Consider the following 11,490-nt stretch of genomic DNA (forward strand, 5'->3'; position numbering starts at 1 on the left):
TCTGAGGTTTTGTGATGTTTTAAGAAGCACACAAAAGCCGAAAATGAAATTTCTTTATTTTTACATTGTAATTCTTAGGGAGTAAAAGTAAAACACAAAAGCCTTTGTGTATAACCTTGTCACTGATCACATAAATTAGGTGCCCCAATTCTGGTACCCTGCAGGGACCAGCTGTAGGGATGCGGGTGGTGCTGTGGTCTAAACCATGAGCCTCTTGGGCTTGCCGATCAGAAGGTCGGTGGTTCGAATCCTCATGATGGAGTGAGCTCCCATTGCTCTGTCCCAGCTCCTGCCAACCTAGCAGTTCAAAAGCATGCCAGTGCAAGTAGCTAAATAGGTACCACTGTGGCAGGAAGGTAAATGGTTTCTGTTCTCTCTGGCTTCTGTCATGGTGTTCCATTGCACCAGAAGCGGTTTAGTCATGCTGGCCACATGACCTGGAAAGCTGGCTCCCTTGGCCTGAAAGCGAGATGAGTGCCACAACCCCATAGTCACCTTTGCCTGGACTTAACCATCCAGGGGTCCTTTACCTTGCTTTTTACCTCACCCTGCAGGCATTTTGAACTACAACTCTCATCAGTACAAACCATTAGCCATGCTGATTCGAGCTGATAGGAGTTTCAGCCCAACAAATTTGGGGAGGACTGATATAAATCAGTATGTTTTTAGACATGCTACAAATATTCATGCTTTGTAGTATCAGATATGAATAATCTATAGGGTCAAGTTGTTCTTTATATGTTCCTTCAGCTGCCATCCAGCCAGACCTACCTTACTATCTGACTGGCTAAGCCATGCTCAGGCTATTGCGGACGCCTGTCTTTTGGAAACCATGCTCCAGATAACTAGAAGTTTTACAAACATGTAAACTTTTCTTATATGTGTTGGCTTTTCGCAGTGTAGTAACGCTGCAGAGAGCTTGCTGGGGAGACCTTGCATTTAAAAAAAAGGGACTCAAAAATAACTTAAACAAGGTTTTAATAAGAAAAACAAAAACTCCTTATACACTATATACAACTGCAAACAAACACGACCCAACCACCAACCCATCCCCAGGGTAATGGCAGAGCTAGGTGCTGCTCCTTATATACTGCAGCCAATTCCCGACACAGCTTAATCAATGCAACTCAGCAGCACCTGCTATGTTTCACAGCTGTAAAACTGGATTTCGTTAGTTTGCCCTGGCCCTTGCTCTGGCCCCTTAAAGGTATACACATCAGGTGAAACAATGATGAACCTTTAGATTTAAAGAAACAGTTCAACAATATGGACTTTGATGAAGTTTAACAAATGCTTTGTGTGGTTTGGTGTTTCCAGGAAAAGGGTTCATGAAGCTCAGGGCTTCTTTTCCTGCTGGAACTCAGTCCTGGCAACTCTCAGGTAGCTACCATTGCCATCCTCAGAGAACGAGGGAGGGGTTCATGGTGAGTTCCAGCACCTCTTTTTGTAGAAAAATAGTACTGATGAAGCATCAATGGGATGTAAAAATTCTTGGTAAATAGGCCCCTGTGCCAGGTACTCCGTATTCCAGACTTAACATTCATCCTTCCCACATGAAAAGAGATCTCATAAAGAGATCTCATTTAGAATCCCCTGAATCCTTAGACTTCCCAGCTCCCCTCCATGATTACCATTATCAAACTTTTCCTGCTGCATCACATAATTTCTCTATTTTTCTTTCAATAGTCCATTTTACCTTAGTTCTTAATACATTACAAGCGTTACTCAAATCCTGCCAAAGTTTTTAGCTGATTACAGTGTTCTCTTAAATAAATTATAAAAAGTTTCCATTCCTTCTTAAGGTTTCTATCTTCCTGGTTTCTGATTTTCCCAGCCATTTCTGTGTAGTCCATCATCTTCATCAGCCATTCGTCTCTGGTCAGGATTTTATCTTCTTTCCATCTCTGGGCCAGTAGTAACCAACATTAAACACACAGGTCACCAATTTGGACATAACAGATAACACTGGTTTAAAGAGACCAAAATCAAAGTGCCAGGATGATTGGTGGGGGCGAGCAAGGAATGGATGGTATGCAAGCCTGATATTTATTCCATACCTAATAAAATATTTGGGAACGTTGCATCTGAACTGGCCCAGAGTGAAATGGTACCGAAAGTTAAATGTATCTGTGTTGTACCTAAGTTAAAGGAATCATTCCCTTCACAGACTGTTTTCTCTGCATGGAGAGCAATGCTTATAATTGGGATGTATTAAAACACAACTGCATCTTAAGTCCACTGTTTTGGTTGTTGTTGCTTTTTTTGCAATTTAAGAATATCAGACCATCCATGTGCCCCTATTTTTCAGGGACAGGCCTCCTGGTTTCTGATTGGATCCCAGAATGTCCTGGAATATCAAAGAGCAGGCCTTTGATCCTTTCTGTCAATCTTGCTTCCCTCCTAAGGAACATTTTGCCCAACTGAGAACCATAATATGACCACAGTTAGAGACCCTTCAGACTCAGGGCAGCTGAAAATTACTTCTCATAGAAAACTGAACCAAAAAGCTTCTGTTCATGGGGATTCTGTTGCGTGTCGAGGTCCCCAGGGCCACCCCAATAACTCACACATCTCACAGAAATTTTTGTTTAAGATTTTTGGCATAATTTTGGCCACAACTTTATTGAAATACAAATTTGTGAGTGGTTGCTTAGGCATTGGTTGCGACTATCTGCCCCCACCATGGGGGACAGACTGACATTCCGCATGATGCGAAAGTCAGAATAGGGGAATACACTTGGGGGTTACGTGGAGCAGGGAACCTGCCCTCACCCCAAATGCAACCAGGAGCTCATTGCTATGGCCCGAGCCCCCTTGACAGAGTGGACAAGCAATAGTTAGCCCCCAATTCCTTTAACGGAATCCCTTGCAGCAGCAGCATTAGAGGGGCAGGCACTCAAGCTACCAAGGGCAGGCACTCAACCACTTCCCCTCAACCAACCAAACCATAAACCAATGCCTAACCGCAACCTTACAAGTTGTGACGATTTGCTATGCAGTAGGCAAAAACCAAATGGCCCCAGCCAATCAGCCAGATGGACAAAATTCCTACCAGGCCCCTGCCCCAAGAGCAAATGACCCCATGGCAGGCATAGCAAGGTCAAAGCGAACAACCCTAATTCTAGGGAGGGGGGGACGGGCAATCCGATGCACGGTCGAAAAGAGGAAGCCCTAGCCCCGTGCAAGGAGTTTTAGCATTCTGGCTGTCAATCACAAATGGCAACATTAACTTCTTCCCAACAACAAGGGAAGCCCCAATCACATCAGTGGCCAACGAATAATTAGCCCGCCCCCAACTTTGGAGTGTCCTGGCGGCCCCCACCGCAACATGTGCTCTCCATGAAGGAGAACACGCTTTTCCCTATTCTCTTCCCTTCCCCCACCCCTCTCTGTGTGCTTTTAAGCTCTTCAGATAGTTTACCTCTTGGCGGCAACACTACTTACTAATGACAGAGGAGAAGAGCGAAGGAGGTGACTGAACAGACTTATTGACAGCCAAAAAGGCCTAAATTGATTATCCACAAAGAAATACAATAAGAGGAAGATGCTTCACTAAAAGCATATCCTTCGAACAAGCTCCCTATTAATTAATTGTTAGCCCCAGGAGATAATGTGGTGCCTAAACAAGAAATCAAACCATTGAAACCTAAAGGGAAAGTGTGTTGTGGGAGGCAAGGGCAAGAGAGTAGCTCGCTTGCCTTTTAATAACTCGATCAAAGGGTTTGTGTCGCCAAGTCGGCTGCGGAGTCTGTCTTTCCAAGATTCTGAGTGCACACTAAGTGCAGCCCATTTAGTCATCGTGTCTAAATGCTGGTGACAGCATGGGATTCCCTCCGCTCCAGTAGCATTGCGATCAGACAAGGGTATTAAGTACTGAAGATGGTCCAGAAATCTGATTTGTATCATCTCTTGGTTTGGTAATTTTCTATGACCCACAAATATTCTGGGACACAATCTCAGAGTGACTTCTAGCTATGTTGCATAAATAAATATCTTGAAGGGGGAAGTGGTGAGTGCTTGCTTCTGTTTTGTGCATTAACCTTTTGCTTTCTCAACTCAAGAGGAACTTCTTTGAATTTCTGCATTTTTGAAAATTCAATTAATATTTTTTTAAAAAAGAAATGTTAACGGCAGTCTGCTTCCAACTCCACAACATGTTTCTTGACATCTGTTGCAGATTGCCTATGCATGTACACTTGTACACAGGTAGGAACCACTCCATAGGCATTGGGACACAGGTGGCACTGTAGTCTAAACCACTGAGCCTCTTGGGCTTACCGATCGGAAGGTTGGTGGTTCGAATCCTCGCGACGGAGTGAGCTCCTGCGGCTCTGTCCCAGCTCCTGTCAACCTAGCTATTTGAAAGCACGCCAGTGCAAGTAGATAAATAGGTACTGCTGTGGTGGGAAGGTAAATGCCATTTCCATGTGCTCTGGTTTCCGTCACGGTGTTCCGTGGTATAGTCATGCTGGCCACGTGACCCAGAAAGCTGTCGTGGACAAACACCTGCTCCCTCAGCCTGAAAGCGAGATGAGCGCCACAACCCCAGAGTCACCTTTGACTGGACTTCCAGGGGTTCTTTAGCCCCCCCCCTCCATAGGCATCCACATCCACAGCAGGGGTAGGGAATCCCCACAGCAATGAAATTATAATTCCTATGAGTCTTCACTGAATTCATAGATCAACGCTCAAATATCTCAAGAGGGCTATATTTGTTATTGTTTTGTTTTGTTTCTGTATTAATTATTTTGTGCTACTATCCTGTATTTTTTATTTTGTGAACTGCCTTGAGATCTGAAGGGCAGTATATAAATTTGAAGAAGAAGGAGAAGAAGAATGCCCTTCTATTTTTCTAATATCAGTGATTCATTTTTTTCTGTCTGTGAGATCACACAAGAGTCATCCTCAACACTGCAGTTCCTGAGGCATCCATCAGGTTCAAAATTTCCCCTTGCCATATACAGTGGTACCTCGGGTTACATACGCTTCAGGTTTCAGACTCCGCCAACCCAGAAATAGTGCCTCAGGTTAAGAACTTTGCTTCAGGAGGAGAACAGAAATCGTGCTCCGGCGGCGCGGCGGCAGCAGGAGGCCCCATTAGCTAAAGTGGTGCTTCAGGTTAAGAACAGTTTCAGGACCTCCGGAACAAATTAAGTACTTAACCTGAGGTACCACTGTACACTAGTGGCCAAAATTGTGGAAACCTTTTGGAAAAAGTGTATTTCTGATGTTTGATGGCTCATAACACCGTTGGGGGGGGGGGATAATACCATAAAATTATATATCAATGGAAAGATAATTTAATGAAGAATGCAATGCAACAAAGTTTGTTCAATTTTCTGTATTCTTTCAAAAGTTCTAGCCAAATAACCAGAAAAAGGAAGCACAACTTGCTTAGGTTGATAATGCAGTAGCTTTCTCCTTCATTTGAGTGTAGCCAATGAGCATGAGTGTTTAGAGAGCCAATCAGGTGTTATGAGCCATCAAAACTCAGAAATACACCTTTTCCAAAAGGTTCCCACCATTTTTGGCTACTAGTGTATTTTCATCAGACAAAATGGAGAAACAAACCATTCCAGTATGAACTTTTTGTTGTTGTTGTTTAGTTGTTTAGTCGTGTCCGACTCTTTGTGACCCCATGGACCAGAGCACACCAGGCACTCTGTCTTCCACTGCCTTCCGCAGTTTGGTCAGACTCATGTTTGTAGCTTCGAGAACACTGTCCAACCATCTCATCCTCTGTCGTCCCCTTCTCCTTTCCCAACATCAGGGTCTTTTCCAGGGAGTCTTCTCTTCTCATGAGGTGGCCAAAGTATTGGAGCCTCAGCTTCAGGATCTGTCCTTCCTGTGAGCACTCAGGGCTGGATTCCTTAAGAATGGAGAGGTTTGATCTTCTTGCAGTCCATCGGACTCTCAAAAGTCTCCTCCAGCACCATAATTCAAAAGCATCAATACTTCAGCTATCAGCCGATCTTTATGAACTTTAGATAACGCTATATGCCACAGATCTCTCTTAAAAAAACAATACAAAACTACAGTGGTACCTCTGGTTAAGTACTTAATTCGTTCCGGAGGTCTGTTCTTAACCTGAAACTGTTCTTAACCTGAAGCACCATTTTAGCTAATAGGGCCTCCTGCTGCTGCTGCGCCACCGGAGCACGATTTCTGTTCTCATCCTGAAGCAAAGTTCTTAACCTGAGATACTATTTCTGGGTTAGCGGAGTCTGTAACCTGAAGTGTATGTAACCTGAGGTGTATATAACCCGAGGTACCACTGGATAGGAACAATTAATGCTGCAGGCTGAAATCCTATGCATACTTATTAGGGCATAAGTCCCACTGAACCCAGTGGGACTTTCTTCTAAGCAGACATGCCAAGGATTGTGTTAGCAGCCACCTCATTTCTCTGATTTAGTTGGCCTTATTTTATGTCTTCTATTAATTTACTGAATTTAGCCACAGTTATTATCACTGTGAACAGCACTACCTAATGCATCATAATGACAGCTGAGAGAGGTAGTTGCTCTTACTTTAGATGGAGTCAGGCTGACTGAGTCTTGCTAATTCATTAGAATTTCTGTAATCCACCAATGTGGTTTAAATGAGCAAATCAAGATTTCGTACTCGCCACCTCTTGGCAGTTAAACCATTGCCCTGGCAGGCTCATTTTGAGTCCCAGAAGAGCAGCAATGAACAGACAGGACACTGGGTGTTGGGGTGAAATGAGGCCAAATCTTTATTGACTGCAGTAGGCAAGCAAGTTATGGGTTGGCGTGGCAGGATGGCTAAGATGATTTTGTCATTCCACTCACCCCCTGCTGGTGGAATGGGATGTGCTGGGTTGTGGCACACCAAACTCATTCCATGGGAGTCTTCTTCTTCTTTGGCGATCACTTGTAGCCGAGTAAAATTGTCTTCCATAAACACGGTTTTAACAGTGAACCTGTAAGTGACTGTGGAGGCCAATTCTGGATCCACACATCCTTCCACAGTGGGGACATATGTTTCTGGGCGGGAGTTGATCAAGGTGAGGGTTTGCCATGGGAGTCACCCACTGGCAAGGTCTCACTGGGCGGCCCGGGTGAGATTTCCAGCCAGGCAGAGACCCAATCAAAGTCTAGAATAAAACCCATGCATTTTCATGCATATTTTTTTTTCATTTTATACATATTTTTGTGAGTAGTTTCCCCAACTTTCACTAATTCACAGATTTGTATACTTGTTCTGTTTGCTTGAGTGTCTGCTTAATAAAATTTGGAGAAGTACGCATTCTGGAAGACATATTGGTTCAGTAGGTGTGAATTAGCTAGACCTGCATTCAAACATGAATTGGATGACTGTGTGCAAAAGATATAGCAAGAAAGAGAGAAGACCCTAAGTATTTCAAATTAGCCTTGGGCCTGGGTATAGTGGATTGCCATTTTCTCACAAAGTTTTTATCGGTGGTTGCAAGAACAAATGATCCCTATATTCTGAACAAAATGCTTGTTTAACCTGGAGGTAGGATGTATGAATTGTGTATTGCTTTGTAATGATTTGTTGGGTCTCTGGACCGTAATAAAGATTTTTTTAAAAAAAAATTTCTCGTAACTCTGCTTCTCGCTCATTCTGTTTCAAAAGATGTGACTATGCGACGTATGCATAATTCTGCCCTGAGATGACATGTTTTAATTATGTTGTTGTTGGTTTGCTTTATTGTCTTGTTTTATTGCGATTTGTTTTAATTTGTATTCTCTATATAAATTGTGTCAAGTTCCTCTCTCAGAGTGCTATGTTTCACATCTGGAAAAAAACCCCAGCACATTTGTCACAGGAGTGGAAAATTAGATCTCAACATTTGACTGAATAAAATGGTTTAATATTTATTATATTGAACTCACCATGTAGTTTTCTTATTCAAACATTTCTTATAAACATGGGGTAATATTCAATATTAGTTCAAGCTTTGAACAGATCCATTGACATCAATAGATTAGAATTACTTATATTTATTTTTACTTTTTTTAAAAAAAATACTTCTCAGGTTTATACATTTCACTGATTTTACAATCATTTTAACATTTCAAAACTTGACTTCCTTTCCCCTCTTTCTCTGGTTCCTTAAATTTATATTTAAGATCTTCTGCATATCCAAAATAACTTAATTTGCTCATTTATTCATCTACTTTACATATATACTCTTATGAAACTGCAGGTTGTTAGAATAATCCTGCCAATTTTCTTATCTGTTTACAATTTATCTGTAAATATTCCATAAACCATTTCCATAAAAAGTATCTTGGTTTCTTATTCTTCCGGTAAGTTTATTTATTTCAGTGGGCTTTCTGGCTTATTGTAATATCACCTGCTACAAGAGCAACTTGCTTAAATCTCCCGTAAAAAATAAATAAACCAGTAAATGTATGCTGCTTTTTTAAAGCCTTTGATTTTAAAGCTGTACTTTTAGATGACAAGTATTCATGTAATTTAGAGTTTCATAGAACAATCCAAAACCAAGGTAAGTTACTCTATCCCAAGCTGTGTTCATGAACTGGGATACTGTTGGCCAAAGTCTGGCAGAGGGAAAACAAGCATTTAAAATAGAGTTTGACTTACACCAACCTTTCTGCAAGCATAAATTCTGCTAGGTTGCACGTGACCAAGCTTAACAGAATTTTTTGATAAAGGGGTAAGTCTCCTCTTGCCCTGCCCTTGCCACTGGAATGCCACCATTTTAGAATTTACTCTGGCCTCAGCTCTGCCAGCTAAACCACAGCTGAGTTATGATGGAAGATTTACATCAGTGTATCTCCGACAGAGATCGGATGAGGGACTTCAGCTGGCTGAAGGCTTAGTTGGAGATCCACCAGTGGCACATGGGTTTGGGTTACTCCCCCAGCTGGTCTATCAGAATGCCCTTACTGGATAGAAGTCTTAGGGTCTGTTTGATAGATCGTAATCCAAACCCTAAATCAAGCTGTATGAGCAAAGGGAAATGCTGTGAATCACCAGCTCAGCACGCTGGTTTCTAGCTCAGCTAAGCTGCACCAAAATAAGTCCCCAGTCCTGGCTCAGCCAGCGATACACTGGCATAGCTCCCCAATTCCTGGCTCTGCCAGGCCCCAAGCACCTGAGCTGAGCCCAGTAGAACTTTTGCCTGTAAACCCTGAAAAAAAATGGGCGCTCTGGGTACCTGATGGTGTTGGCTTTTCGCAGTATAGTAACGCTGCAGAGAGCTTGCTGGGGAGACCATGCATTTAAAAAAAAGGGACTCAAAAATAACTTAAACAAGGTTTTAATAAGAAAAACAAAAACTCCTTTTACACTAAATACATTAACAAACAAACACGACCCAACCACCAACCCATCCCCCAGGGTAATGGCAGAGCTAGGTGCTGCTCCTTATATACTACACCCAATTCCTGACACAGCTTAATCAATGCAACTCAGCAGCACCTGCTTTGTTTCACAGCTGTAAAGCTGGATCTCATTAGTTTGCTCTGGCCCTTGCTCTGGCCCCTTAAAGATATACACATCGGGTGAAACAATGATGAACCTTTACATTTAAAGAAACAGTTCAACAGATGGGGCAGGACTGAGCAGAGGCAACTTATGTTAGATTCAAACGCCATTCACCTGAGTGGACAACTTGACTGGTTTAGCCAGAAGTATCTGCACTCCTGAACACAGTTTGGATTAGGTGTGCTTTACACCAGTGTGGTGTAGTGGTTAAGAGTGGTAGTCTCATAATCTGGGGAACTGGGTTCGCGTCTCCGCTCCTCCAGCTGCTGGGTGACCTTGGGCTGGTCACACTTCTTTGAAGTCTCTCAGCCCCACTCACCTCACAGAGTGTTTGTTGTGGGGGAGGAAGGGAAAGGAGAATGTTAGCCCCTTTGAGACTCCTTAAAGGGAGTGAAAGGCAGGATATCAAATCCAAACTCTTCTTCTTCTTCTTCTTCATAGAATCATAGAGTTGGAAGAGACCACAAGGGCCATCGAGTCCAACCCCCTGCCAAGCAGGAAACACCATCAGAGCACTCCTGACATATGGTTGTCAAGCCTCTGCTTAAAGACCTCCAAAGAAGGAGACTCCACCACACTCCTGGGCAGCAAATTCCACTGTCGAACAGCTCTTACTGTCAGGAAGTTCTTCCTAATGTTTAGGTGGAATCTTCTTTCTTGTAGTTTGGATCCATTGCTCCATGTCCGCTTCTCTGGAGCAGCAGAAAACAACCTTTCTCCCTCCTCTATGTGACATCCTTTTATATATTTGAACATGGCTATCATATCACCCCTTAACCTCCTCTTCTCCAGGCTAAACATGCCCAGCTCCCTTAGCCGTTCCTCATAAGGCATCGTTTCCAGGCCTTTGACCATTTTGGTTCTTCTTCTTCTTCTTCTTCTTCTTCTTCTTCTTCTGTAGGTTTAATTTAAATTGATGGGGTTACGTTTCCTCTGAAGGAGCATGTTCGTAGCTTGTGGGTACTCTTTTATTCTTTGCTGTCGCTCGAGGCTCCGGTGGCCCGGAGTGTCTTCCATCAGCTTTGGCTGGGGGCCCAGCTATGCCCCTATCTGGACAGGGATATCCTAACTACTGTAGTCTACGCTCTGGTAACCTCAATGTTATAGGTAACTGCAATGCGTTATAAATAGGGTTGCCTCTAAAGACAGTTCGGAAACTTCAGCTAGTGCAAAATTCAGCAGCAGGGCTGCTCACTGGAGCAAGACAGTTTGAGCATATTACACTGATCCTGGTCCGACTGTACTGGCTACCGATTAGTTTCCAGGCTGGTTTATAAAGCCTTAAAAGGCTCAGACAGCAACACCTCAAAGACTGCCTCTTTCCACATGAACCTACTTGGACCCTGAGATCATCTTCTGAGGCCTTCCTTCCTGTGCCGCCTCCTCAAGAGGTTTGGAGGGTGGCAACATGAGAACAGGGCCTTCTCTGTAGTGGCTCCCCATCTGTGGAATGCTCTCCCCAGGGAAGTTCGCCTGGCGTCTTCATTATACATCTTTACGCGCCAAGCAATAAACATTCCTTTTTAACAAGGCTGACCCAGTGGCGTAGCGTGGGTTGTCAGCACCCGGGGCAAGGCAAGTAATTTGCGCCCCCTAACCCGGGGCAAGGCAAGTAATTTGCGCCCCCCCACTGCACTGTCCCTCCCCCAGGTAGTCCCTCGCTCTCTCTCCGCACCGCACCACACGCCTGGCACCCTCCCCTCCACAGTGGGCGGCGACCCGGCGGCTCGGATCGGATTCGCACAGCCAGCACTGCAGTGAGAGAGAGTGAGTGAGCCAGGTAGGGGCAGAGAGCTGCGAGTGCGAGCGAGCGCCCCCCAGATGTTGCACCCGGTGCGGCCGCCCCCCCCCCTGCACCCCCCACGCTACGCCACTGGGCTGACCTAATCAACATCCTATACCCTTTTAAAATGCAGCTCTTTTTTTGGCCGGGGTATTACTGGGTTACTGTTTTTATTTTTATTTTATATATTGTGATCTTTTTGTGAA

Source organism: Podarcis tiliguerta, assembly GCF_965153285.1.
Source record: "Podarcis tiliguerta genome assembly, chromosome: 4".
NCBI lineage: Eukaryota > Metazoa > Chordata > Lepidosauria > Squamata > Lacertidae > Podarcis > Podarcis tiliguerta.